General features: G+C 37.2%; 2 long non-coding RNA genes across 2 annotated transcripts in view; one reads left to right on the top strand and one right to left on the bottom strand.

Moving 5' to 3' along the window:
- Nucleotides 1-13,730, top strand: part of LOC128142344 (uncharacterized) — a 172,726-nt gene that overhangs the window by 33,923 nt on the left and 125,073 nt on the right. The gene's annotated exons all lie outside the window — the stretch shown is intronic.
- LOC128142343 (uncharacterized) overlaps nucleotides 1-13,730 on the bottom strand; it is a 49,702-nt gene that overhangs the window by 5,399 nt on the left and 30,573 nt on the right. Inside the window, exon 3 of the long non-coding RNA XR_008235355.1 lies at nucleotides 4,777-4,889. This is a non-coding gene — a long non-coding RNA (uncharacterized LOC128142343). The remainder of the gene's footprint in view (nucleotides 1-4,776; nucleotides 4,890-13,730) is intronic.

The raw sequence follows: 13,730 nt of genomic DNA, 5'->3' as shown, positions 1-13,730 counted from the left end.
TATGTCTCACTCTAAAAATGAAAAAAAGAAAAAAAAAAAAAAAAATCCATGCCCCAAAAAACCAAAAACCTTTTAGCATTTTGATTTTTTTTCAAGAGTTGAAGCTCTGTTATGAAAATCTTTAGCTTAGGACTCCTTTCTCAGACATTATTTCAAGGGATTCTCAGTACTTCCATAGTCTGCTCTGAGATAGCCTTATGGTTATTCCTCGTTTTCAAGCTTCTGGACTCATGACTGCCTGATCCTCAAAGCTATCTGACTGACTGGAAGGCAAATGCTGTATTTCCCTTGAATGCTGATTTACCCTTTCATGAGAGACACAGATATCCACAGTCCTTTAGGTTGCATTGGATATGCCAGCCTCAGACACATATACAACAGACCACCAATATTTTATTAAATGTCATGGTTCATGTTACACCCTTTTTAGAGAAACAAGATCTAGTCTATGCCAGGACAAAGCCAATTTTGGCATCTTTTTTAGGACATTACTTGGTTTCTGTGAAGGTTTTCATCTGCTGTTCATTTACATACCCTAAAGTGAACTTCATTTTCCTTCATTGTGTTTACCTGAACAAATGGTGAAAGAATTTTGGAGCTATGGAAGAAACAACAAGAGCAAGACTCTTACACAAAGGGATCAAATGTATCTGCTCTCCAACAGATTTCAGTGGTATTTAGGCTATTTGAGTAGCTTTTGTTACCTTTTTTTTTTTTTTTTTAATATCACTCTTGCCTTGTCATTGTTTGGACATCTAGAAAAAAAAAGGCAGGGATTCAAAAACATATCAATCGTACCTGAGAAGTAAGTCTGATGCATTCTACAATTGATCCTGTGTGAGTGATCAGTACGTGCTCAATAGCCACTTTCTGGATGGGTCTTGCAATGTTTTCTTGCAGTATTTTTATTGAAAGGAACAGATGGGAGGCAACAAGAAATCCTTCTGTGGCACAAATATGTTGGTATCAGCATCCTGTCCTCTGCAAAAGGACATTCTGCAAACTCCATTCTGTCTCTCTGTACTTCATATTTGGATGTTAAAGCTTTCTGAACACTGATATTTATCTCCTCTGGGACCATTAAATGAAAGCATTTCATACAATTTTGCATTTGTTGTAGCTGATGTGTCAAACCAAGTGTAAACTGATGAACATCTCTTACATTTTCAGTACTTCTAATGAAATGGCATAATTTAATTTTAGAAGAGAAGAGCTAGCATGAAAACAACATAGTTGGAAGCAATCTCTTTGTTGAATAAGAAGTCTGTTTTCATAAGTTTACAAGAGGAAATAATGGAACACTAACACCAAGAAAAAAGTCCAATGTCACCTTTAAGTCAGCAGGTGCAAGATATCAATATTAAAAGGTTTCTTCCTTTATTCCTGCCACGGATCTGAAGTAGTTAAATTGTTACATTAACCAATGTCAATACATCGTCCCGCACTTCAGTAGATAAAAAATATTCCACGATGTCTCCTGTTGTGAATTCTTATAACTATGAATTCAAAATTTTAATTCCAAAACTTCACAATTTCCTCTTAGGCACAGGCTGTTTTAATAAACAGAATAGTAAAACAAACACATTTGTTTTATTATTTGTGATAAACGACTATCAAAGAAGCAACAGGAGGCTAACTGAAACTGAGGTCAATTTCTTTAAAATTACTACTGAATATTCACACCAAACATCTTGCAGCATGTACCGAGCTCTCAAAAGCGTAACAATAAAGTTCTCCCATTGTCACTCCTGTAGCAAATAATTTTTGGGGTATTGAACTCGCTTGAAAAACAACAGTTTATCTTTTTAAATAATTACACTTTTTAGTACTTTACGATGAAGCAGCATTGCTAATAGCTGCTTCTTACCATTGTTTTATTTAAGTAAACAGAAAACTAAAGTAAACCTCAGATGTGAATAGGCTTTCTTTTGGGCAGCTTCTGTTCAGCTGTGGAGGTAGTTGGTTACAGACTTCAGATAGCCGCTCCAGCTATCAGAGCCAGAAAAGAACATAGATGGGCCCAACTATGATCCCAATAATGAATAATTTTATATGAGGAGAACCTAAATATTGGGATTCTTCTTTCTGGAAATAAATGAACTGAGAAGCAATATGATACAGGTCTGTAAAATCACAGTTGGCTCAGGGATTGCCTCTGATATCATAACGCACTATTACTCATAATATGAGAAGTTGGAAGCACACAATGATCCTCCTACCATAATTAAGGCATGCATTTAATGGCAAAGGGACATATATTTTCATACAGCTTGTAGTGTGGAACTCAGTACCACAGAATGTGTTAGAGGGAAAACATAAAAAAGGGTTCAAAGAGGGAGGCTGGAAAAATTATACTTAAAGTTATTGATGCTTTTGAATAAAATGATCCAGCAGCATTCTCTGATTCAGAAGTCCTCATATTGATGCATCATAGAAGCTAGAAATATGTTACACTGGGGAAGGCCTGAATATTAAACTTCTCCGCAGACATCTGCTTCTCGTCGCTGTTAAAGGAAATGTACTGGTGTAGGTAGGCTTTTGGTCTCATCCGGCAGGAAGGGTAAAACATGGTCACACTTAGTGCCATGCACCAGGAAGTTGAAAACTGCATGCTATTTTCCTGGCATAGGAATGTGTTTTAAGATGGTTAAGAATTTATTCTTCATAGGAACCAAAGCATTTTCAGCTTTCCTTGTGACAGGAGGGAGTAAAACAAGTTTAACAGAAAAGATTTTGCCCTTTGTTAGGCAATTTGTGTTGTTAATCATTATCTTCTCTAAAAATGAGACAGCAGCTGCATGAGAGAAATTTTGCTTCTTAAGCCCCCCAAGTCAATTATTAGTTCCTCAAGAAGCCATTCATATAACCAATTTCTGTTCCAAGAACACAAAAACCAATGCAAATTTATTCATACACGTCTTTTCATGTTGTAAACACTTGAGGAAGGGCAGTGATGATACATGAGTTTTAAACTGCTTTTCATATCAGTTCTGTGTTTTTCTTTGCCCGATGATAGAATTTCATTATATTATAATAAAGCTTTAGTGCTGGTACAACTTGTTCCTGCTGTAATTTGCTTGTTTCAGTTTTGCTTCTTCTTTTAAGAAGTCACTTTTTTAGAGTGTCAAAGAAGCAATTTTTAAGTCTAGACAGCATAAGCCAAATACATGGTGAAGGAAAAGGCTTTCAGCCAGCAGGAAAACTGTGTGTGACTGATTAGCCTCATTGAGAGGTGGGCTATAGAGTGAAAATATAGTGCTGTTGTCTGGTGCAAGACAGCTACACCAGAAAAATCATGGGGGAAAAAAAACCCGGACGTTTTTCAAGCAACCTGCAACATTTATAAAATATGCCTAATCACACTGCATTATTATTAATATCTTCTTGCGCCCGTGGAACAAAAGGAAATTTGTACAAAAATGTCTCAGCATGGCATGATTAAAGGTTTTGATGGTTTGGACTTTTTTATCAACTAGTGAGCTTTAGGACTATTGGGACTTCAGCAGAATCACGATTCCAAGTCAAACAAGGGGACTCCAAAATAACACCATACAAGGCTGTGTAAGCACCTATAACATACGGCTAAGAGGCCCTCCAGCATTGTGTGTGTGATCATTAAGCAGGCTCTGATCACCGTGACTGCACTGGCAAAACAGGGACTGGTCACATCCTCCTTCATCAGAATACCCCTTACCACTTCCCTGATACTTTTTAGGGTACATATTTATATCTTATACCATTGGATAAGTATTTATATCTTAGGTGAAATACTCAATGAAAATGAGTATTCAACTTCTGTAGAAGTTGTTGGTACTGCTGTTTCATTATCAGGAGTTCAATGTTCAGTGGCTTCAGAATTCCACAGTCATTTGCACATTTGCTGAAAAGCTGATTAGCACCTAATTTTGAACGCACAACCATCTCTCAACATCACACTGGTTTGTCAGATTCAGAGGGACAAAATTTGAATTAAGTGGCTCAAGTTGTGGCTCCTGTCTTTAATATATAGCCACGGCCTTTTTTTGCAAGATATCAGCTAATCAATGATGGAATCAGAGAGTCAGGGAGCTCAAGTCAGTAAAAATGCCGAAAGAGGTAAGTCTTAAAGCATTGGGCAAAATGCTTAATTCCATGAAGGCCATTAAGAAAACAAGCCTCCAGATTTTGTATTCCTTAATGTTATTAAACTTATGCAACTCAAAACAGAGAACTGTAGTTTTATAAACCAAATATATACATTTTCATGTTTCTAAAAGGTAATTATGTCTGCCTTCCTAAGTGCACTTCCATTTGCCCCTTTATATCAATTAAAGCTAAACCCAGGTAGCAGAACAGCAAGTATTTTCAAAAGCCTACATTTCAAAGTGAGTGGCTGGTGAGACTGTAAAACAGAATGCAATGTTAGTTACTAGCTCATCCCTCACAAGACTGCTCATGAGCACCACTTTTTTTCCAGTTGCCAAAATATAAGTAAATCTCACAATCAACATAGTTAGCTATTACCACAATATCTGAGCACTTCTGGTATGACTGTATGTACCTCACTTAGCGCGTATGTCTCACATTGAGATACTTTTCTTCAGCAGTAACTACAGATTCCTTTTGAGTTCATGATTTTCTTCATTTGATATGTAAGCACAAAGATGGCTCCAGGTAAGGCTTAATTTGAAATACAGCACTGAGTATCATATTTTTTTTATTTTGCCTTTGCTGCATGTCAAAGTTTTGTTATGTAAAAGATACTGACAAAGTTACCAGCAGATAACTTAGCCTTACTTCTTTTTTCCTAGAGGACAGGTGGTGGGGAGGATTCTGCACTGCTTATACAAAGTCCAGCTTCTGCGTATTCACTGCAAATCTCCTGTTGCAATGTTTTGGCTGGAGAAAACCTGAAAACAAACCAGATGAATTATAGGCAAGGCCACAGAGAGCATGCCTTGGAATGAAGCCAAGCTGCCACAAAGGACTGGACTGTTTCCTCTAACCCATTTTTATATAGTTTTCATCATTTAAAATGAAACAAAAACCCCAAATCAAACCAAAACAAAAAACCCAAACAAAAAAATCCAAGAAAATTTGCAGCAGAAATTGATTATATGTGGAGATTTAAGCAGGAAAAGCAACCTGGCACCCTGCAATAGTAAGAAGATAATTCAAAATAAGTATTGCTGTTAAAGACAATGCAGCACCCTGCAGCAACATCCTGTAGGAGGCAAAAATTGAGAATATGCATGGAAGTATAGGAATAGAGGTAAATACAAAGTGTGATAAATTTAACAAGGACTAAACAAATGAAGTTTACAATGGGAGGCAGATGGACAGGAAGCCAAAAATGATTATGAAGTACATAGTTGGAAAAAAAAAACCCCACCAAATTATAACAATGTAATTACAAATTCATAGGAGAACTATAGCCTTTTTTTCCAGCTGCCCAGGTTCCTCTTATCAATCATGTCAATTACTGTATTTATGAAGTGACTCTAATATGCATGATCACTAAGCTTGATCGGAGCTGCTCCTTATTACTGAGTCACTAAAATCACTCAAAAGAAAAGTTTCATTTAACAGGAACTGATTGTGTTTCTTTGCTGTACACTCAAGAGGAGAGCATCATCTCAACAACAACCAATTTAGGAGGAGAGAAGGAAAACTGTTGAAAGGAGGCATTATTTAACTTACAAATAGTTAAACCCATAGCTTGACTAACATCAGTCTAACAAAATTCATCTGTCTGCCATCAACTTCCAGTTTTGGATTAGTGTTATGTGATGATTGCTAGAATTGGCACAAAACCAAATGAAATTAGTATTTTACCCAAAAGTTGAATTAGAGAGGGAGGATTTTAGGTATTACATAATATTTGCTCAGTGCTCCAACTGTGTCATTTGGATTTTAAAATTGCACACCTACACTTAATTCTTTCCTAGTCTTCTGTCCATTTTTAATGATGTTTCTGTCATTTTGGTAATGCTTTCCTCTGCAAGAAATGTTACTCAGGAAGCACAGCACGTGTGTAAAAAAACCTGCAACAATAAAATGTGCATCTACCTTAAACCATGAGTCCAAAAGTATCAAATGTTAAAATAGTCTCATATACTAAGAGAAAAGGACATTTCAATTGTGTATGAAAGTTTAGAATAAACTGCATGACTAGTGTAAGCAATACATTAAAAGCAGATTATGAAGTGTTATTATCAGGTTCTCCTTTTGTAGAAGACAGGTAAGTGCGGTAAGTCCTCAGCCACAGACGCCCACGTTCATCCTGCTTAACTTAAGGCACTTAACTGAAACACCTTGTTAAGAATGCACTTGTCTGTGGCTTCTTTTATAATCAATGGTGAGAGCCCAGCATCTCCAGAGTGAGATTTTGTCCAATTAAAGATTTGAATCATCCTCTGAAGGCACCTGTTCCTTTTCATTGACTAGGGTGACTAAGCTTCTAACTTAGATACCTCAATTAAGTGCTTAAAGTTAAGTAGGATGAATCTAGGTGGTAAAAGATCACAGAAAACTTTTCCACTGTGTTTCATATACCAAGTGCAAGAAATAATTCTGTTCATATTACCAATGCTCCTAGGAAGACATAAGCTTCATCTTCCTGCAAGGATGTTTGCAGGAACATCTGTTAACCCTCTTGTGGTGGGTTGACCTTGGCTAGCAGCTGGGCACCTACCCAGCCTCTCACTCGCTCACCTTCCCCAAACAGGGCAGGGGGAGAAAATAACATGAAAAGGCTCATGGGTGAAGATAAAGATAGGAAGGTTGCTTAACCAATTACTGTCACGAGCAAAACAAACTTGACTTGGGGAAAACTAATTTAATTTATTGCCAACTAGACAGTCCTGGCCGCTCCTCATGGAGGCCACTCCTACAGCCCCCAGCTACCTGTGCCTTGGCATGCAAATCCAATACACCTCCTTTTCCCAAGCACACAAATATATTTTGTCAGTCATGATGAGGTTGTAGATAAAAACTTTGTATTATTCTAGAACAGAAATATGAGTCAGGTGTAAGACTTTTTTCATTAATTTTCTCACTGATAGTTCAGGTTATTGTAAGAGTTTTCATTGTTGCTGGTGGGACTTTTTAGTTCTGGATGAAATAACTATGTAATTTCCCCAAAGGACAGCTCTCAGGATGTAGCACTGAGCTGAGGGTATTCTCTGTGCTGTTAAACAGGCAATTACTTTCATCGTATGCTTCCAGAACTGAGCCTGTTTCCTTCAAAAGGCAGTTCAGATACTCCAGGGATCCAGTCATATGTGGATACTGAACCACAACTCCACCAAAAGCTATTATGTTGCACGTATGCGTGTTTTTGCCTACAGAAATATTAACTTTAATCTGGAATGTGTCTGATGTCTAGGGAAGAAGGATGTGCTGTATGATCTTTTGCATCTGTAGATAGAAAGTGCAAATAAGTTGACTGAAAAATGTTTTAGGAAATGACCTGAAATGTCTCAGGTAACTAGGTTTATACAAGGGAAAAACAGAGCATGTAAACTCTTCTCCAAGAGAAAGTACACAGCTATACAGGTAAAGTGTGAGCAAATAAGTACCTAGTCTACAAATAGCACCACTGATCTTGCTGTTGGTTTCTTTTGGCTTTTTTTGAACATTTGGGTAGAGGGTTGTAAACAAGTCCCTTGCTCCTCCCTCCTATTAAAAAAAAAAAAAAAAAATCTGTCCAGCATTTCTGCTGTTTCTCCAGACCACTGGTTCCTCTCAAGTCTTCTGGAAGAATCTAAAACTCGACATCTTTCTTGCTGCTGAGCTGGACGAACTCTATGTTATTTACCTAGTGCCTCTCAGATTACATGGTCCTTCTGAAGTTTCACAGGGCTCATTTTGTTACAGAAAACATCTCTGAAGATGTCTAACCTATATACCCTGAAGCTCAGACCATCTTTAAAAGCGATTATGAAAAACCTTACACTCTTAAACTTATCACACTGCCAGTACTGACAAGAGGAACTGACTTTTCTTTGCATTTGTGTCCTAACTCAGGGAGGGCTGTGTTCCTGAAGAGTGAGGTGAGACTGATGGGGTCTAATTTCAACAACAATGATAGCTTAATTTATGCCTAGTTGTTACATATTATTTAATTAATGCAGCATAATCCAAGAAATACTTCTAGGAAAGACCCTATTCTCATTTTACATGCAAAGTTTTTTATGATCCTTAGCTTATTACAAAGAGATTCCCCTTCTAAGAGGAATTAATGCAGATGCATGGATTTCATAGAATTAGTAAACACTCTTACTCGTTGCACTACAGTAATGACTAAGCCTCTTTTGCAAGAGCTAGATGCTATCAAGTGCCTTAGCTGAAAGACTTGGCTGGTAAGCTGCTTTTAGGTGTGGAAGTGTATGGTATATTCTTAAGACTTGGAACTCATAGAAACAATGGGAAAATACATACCAGGTGAACATGACTATACGACTAAGTAAACTGCAGCTCTGGTGCTCTGACTGATACCTCCTTCAGAGCAGTCCTTGATTCTGCTAGGTTTTACCAGATGCAATGGGAGTTGCTGAGACCTTTTCCTTTCTGAAAACATTGTTCAACTCTGACTTCTTTAGAGGTCATAGATGGGATGATGAAGACTTTCTGCCTAGCTAGTCCACTGATTCTTTGACTATCACTGTCAGCTACATTGACACGAAGTTCTTGACAAAAATGGTCTGATTTTATTCCTTTCTGAAAGTTTATGTTAAACATCAGTTTCTTATTGCATTTCTCTGCTATAGCTCTTTTGTGTGATTTTTCAGCATCCAGCAGAAATCATTAGGTACATACTTAATGGTGATCCAAAGGAGCTTTCTTCACACATACTCACTTCAACTACCAGGTTTTTGAAGCACCAGATACTGGGACAGAAAACAGAACTATCTGGCATGCATTTCACAAGCCTGTGTACCACCAGAGAGAGAAAAATATACATGCCAGAGCTCACTCCAAGGCTCATCCTCTGCCAGCTGGGCTTGTAAACAGGTTACAGACTTCTTGAATAAATAGTGTTGAGAAAATCTGTGAACCAAATGTCCAAATAACCTGAGGGTCAGTTTGATCAATGACTAAAAATAAGTTCTGAAGCTCTGTTCTCACCTGAAAGATTATATGAAACAATTTTCCTGTGGCTTTAGCCACCTGTGAGCCTCGAATAAACTCCTGTTAATCCACTGACTGAGACAGAGTAAGATCAGATTTATTAATGTTGTTCCTCAAAAAACAGCTGATGAAAACAGTTGGCAACTGACTGCATCACCCAAAAGCTGTGACAACTTCTTCTGAATTAATCAGTCACTAATTAGTTGTTGAAATAAGACTGTATAGAATGTGCTTTTGTAGGTATGCTCAACCAGTGAAAACTATTTTCTGAGGGCTCTTTTATTGTTTCCTTTCTCCTTACTAATATTCTGAAATAAGATGCACTCTACAAACCTTGATTCCATGACAGCAAGAGTCTTGCTGGATTATTTCTTAACCTTAGTTACCTAAAGCAAAATAATTTTATATATCATTGTCACAGAGAAAAAAAAAAGGAGAAAAAAATCCCCACAAAAAACCCTCAACATAAATAGGGTGAAATCAAAGTACCAAAAGAAGAAGAACAGTGAGAAAAACTACATGTAAAACCCAGGTCTTGTAATTTAATGGACTCTGGGTTATTCCTCATGTTGTCAGAAGCAACAAAAATGAACTGATTAACAACAGGGATTATTGTCTGATTTATGCTTCTCAGGTGGGGAAGAGCAGACAGACTGAAACCACATGCTACCTCAAAAGAAATGACTAGCACTCAGAATTTCACTGGTCTATGATTAGGATCCACGTAGGCAGATATTCTGAAGAGAAACCGCATTTGTCCTTCAGGAAAGAAGGGTCATTACTTCGCAAAGCTGAGTCTCAATCTTGTCCTACTGGCTTGGTTTTAATTTCCAAATTAAAACCCTAGTAAGAGAAAATGTATTTTCCTCTTGGATGTCAGAGTGCTGAAATTTCCCACTGTCATACAAAATACTCTTCTCTGCAACCTAAAGTCAGAGTAAGGTAACAATTATATGCTACAGTGACTCATTTTCTTGAGGGCAGGATGCTAGGCAATAGTGAACCCAATGCTTCTTAAAGTAACTTGTATTTTGTGCCTCAAGACTTTGCTGAACGAACAGTGCTTTCCCTCTTTGTTGCCTTCTGACAAGGTAACAATTCTATATTTGACATTCCACTATTTAAAAAAAAAAAAGAATTCAGCTTTATCAAGCCAAGGTGCTTTTGTCCCTCAGCCTCTGCTATCCATGACTGTATTTGTTCTAAGTGTTTTAATTGGTACATGAGAGTTTTAAGACCAAATTAAAAAAAAAAAACCCACCAACTTTTTAGATCTCAGGTGTTGTGGTTTTCATGTATGTATGTTTGGGGGTTTTTTTAAATGTCATTTCTGAGTTGTAGAAATCTTAGAAAGCTTTTCTAAAAAGCAAGAAATTCAGGAAGAGGCTCTCAGAAGAAAACAAGACAAAATCAGCTATGTTAGAATGAGAAGTTAAGCAGATTCCACGTAATGTATCAGAGCACCTGGCTTTTGTGCTTAGAGCATCTTTAGCTGTGGTAGCAACAATCTTCACAAAGCACTGCATCATCTTGGGAAAAACGCTACTGCTCTGAAAAGTCAAATTAGCTCTAAACAAGCAGGCTAGTTAGGCTGTGAGCCTAGATAGATTTCCTAGATAGGATATCCCTGATAAGGGGGTGGGAGAATCTCTGAAAGACTGGAAAACTCTCATTTTCCGAGAAATATGGAAGGTGCTTTGGATGACATTATTATCTAAATAATAATGTCAAGTCAAAGGAGAGGTTAGAGTGACTACAAACGTCTGAGGTTCATTTTAACCTACATATAAATGTGATTGTGTTACTACACAGCTTATACCTAGACAGATCAATGTTACCATCTTGTTCTTGTCTAAAATGCAGTTACTACCCTGAAGAAAATCATAACTTTTCAAACTAATAAAATGCTGGTATTCTTGGCAGAGAAAGGTGCATAGATTTAGTCCTGTAAGTATTTTAATCAACTTGCATTCTCAGAACTTTTTTCTGCACCATCATTCAGATTTTGTGATGTCCCCAGAACAAGATTTGCTCCTGCACTGATGTTGTTCAAACCCAATAAATGTTACCGTCTTTGAACAGAGAGACTAACAGCCTTAGATCACAGATCAGTTTGTTCTTTTGCTGCTGAACAGGAACTCACCACAGAGATCTACCATTCCAGATTCTCTCATATCAATTCTCAAGGTCAAAAATGAAGAGAGAGGAAGTTTGTTTAATTATTGCTCAGCTTCTCTGGCATTATGCAAAAGTGCTGAATTGTAAATGACAACCGATTTGGTGATGTTTGCATATGAGAAAAAATTATTCTGGGAAATCAGATTATGAATATTATTGATCCCAAGGTCCCTAGGATGTGTCAGTGTTAAAATCACAGAGCAGTGAGCTGAATTTGACATGCAGTATTTTTCTATTCTATCTTTTCCCAGCAGATGAGCCTTTTCCCTGTTTACTAAAAAATGTCAATATCTGCAACACCCTTTCCTGCATGTGGTATAAGCATCTCATTATAATGTGACATTCAGGTCTTCCCTCAGAAAGAAATAACAACCCATGCAATTTTAAGGACAAGTGTAAATGTCAATCACGCAAGAATTTGGCAAATAGCTTTACATCCTGGAAATTTTTAGTGATAAAAGGTAAGAGGAGCCACTGAGAGACACTCTCAGCAGACTGTCTTGAGTGTATCATGTCTATTCAAGCAGGTGCAGGAAGGTGTTCTCTTCAGTGCCCAACCAGGAACAGCTGGGGAAAATATGGATGATTTGAAGTTACACATATAATGAAAACATATCATGCTCCTTCCTGAAGCAATAAGCATTCGGCTTATCCTATACTCATTTACACTGCAAAATTGATTGGTCTAATGTTAAAACTCTTGTCAAATCACTATCATCATAATTGTATTTTCTCTCCACAAAACTGCATGCAAAGTATATTTCAAAGGTTCAGTGGAGATTGTACGTGACTGCTACAAACAAAAATGAGAACATCAGATACCAACAGCAAATATGAGACCACCTCTAGCTACTTTCTCTTGTTGCTGTTTTTCAAGAAATATGCTGGCAATATGACAAAATAAAGAGCAGAGCAGAGAATAAAAAAACCTTGGTCTTTACACTTGCAAGCTTTTGAACTAAATGCTTTCCCACTCTTTTTTAGCACATAGTCACAAAGGCTACCTCTTTATTTTTCCTGATGACAGTGAAAGAACATCTTATTTCAATCAGGACATGCAAAATAAAAGAAGGGAGGCTATTTAACATGGAAGAAAATTTCAAAGAAAGGCAAAAAGTATTGCTACAGGTTCCGGGGCAGTCTGAATTCGGTAATAAAAGAGAATTAGAGTCACAAACTCCAGGTAAACAAAATGAAGTTACTTATGGGGCTTTCACTGCTGAATGTAGACAGTGGATAACAGCACCAGCTCCCAACATAATTATTTTGTAAATATTTTTAATATGAACTGTGCAGAGTAGGGTTATTCATGGCTGATGCAGAAGATGCAGAACTGTTCTCAGATTTTGGGAGAAAGCTAGTTTTCAGTTTTGTATTTCAGGTCATGCAAAGGTAGTTATAGGTGCCCAAAACAAAGAGTATTGTATAATCTAAACTCTCAGATTAATCTGGCACATCTAACTGCTATCTAGCTTTATATTCTGGAAAAACCCTTCATAAACACTTTTAAATAGCTGTTAAAAGACAATTCAAACTGGAAGTAATTGACCTTAAACTTTAAGGAGGTAGGTCTTCAGAAAGTGTTACCTTATATCTTCTTCCAAAAAAAGTTTATTCAACCAATTCCAGACATGCAATTCTATACATAGACATCAAATAATTTCACATTATTAATCATACAATAATATTGTGTTCATTTGTCAAATATATTTTTGATGCTTCAGATACCACTTGTCAAGAATATTAGAGATTTTTTTTTTTTTTTTTCCAGTATTGGGCAGCCACTAGGCTAAAAACAAACAAACAAGCCAGTTAAAAGAAATGATAACTTCTCAGATAAACAAACTGTCCACCCTGGAGATCTTAATAATGACAGATTTCTTCTGTTCTATGCAAGTACCGCACTTAAGCATCCATAGATCGTCTCCAGACTTCATTAGATCAAGTAAAAGCCAAAGTATGTAGGCAAACAGAAATCTTTACCCTTGATATAATTGACCTTAAGATTATCTCAGAAGTGTGTGCAACACCTGTCTCCTCAGTCTTAAGTCATCACTTTTCCAGCAGAACTGTGTTTGCACTCTATGCAATCTGTGGCACAAGGGTCTAGCTGTCTGTAGCCCATGCCCCAGTTTTGTATGGTGCAGTTATGGGGCCTTGGCTCAGCTTTACTGAAAAACTGTTGAGCTGTGAGAGAGGATATAGGCTAAAGCCAAGATTTTCTTCTTGAGAAAAAGAAAAATGAAGACAGAAGTGAAATTGTTGAAACGCTAGTAGCAACTCTGGGACTCAGAGAAAGATACTGATACGAAAAGGTGTGAAATGCTGAAAAGAAGCAACAAGTCAAAAAATGGTAACTCAAAACCATGAAGAACCAGCCTATTCCAAGGACCAAGGAAGGTCTGACACTTTCCCACCTGAATAATGATTGTCTGGGCAGC

Source organism: Harpia harpyja, chromosome 5 (assembly GCF_026419915.1).
Source record: "Harpia harpyja isolate bHarHar1 chromosome 5, bHarHar1 primary haplotype, whole genome shotgun sequence".
Taxonomy (NCBI): domain Eukaryota; kingdom Metazoa; phylum Chordata; class Aves; order Accipitriformes; family Accipitridae; genus Harpia; species Harpia harpyja.
The sequence above is the reverse complement of the archived record's forward strand: the minus strand, read 5'-3'. Positions and strand labels throughout refer to the sequence as shown.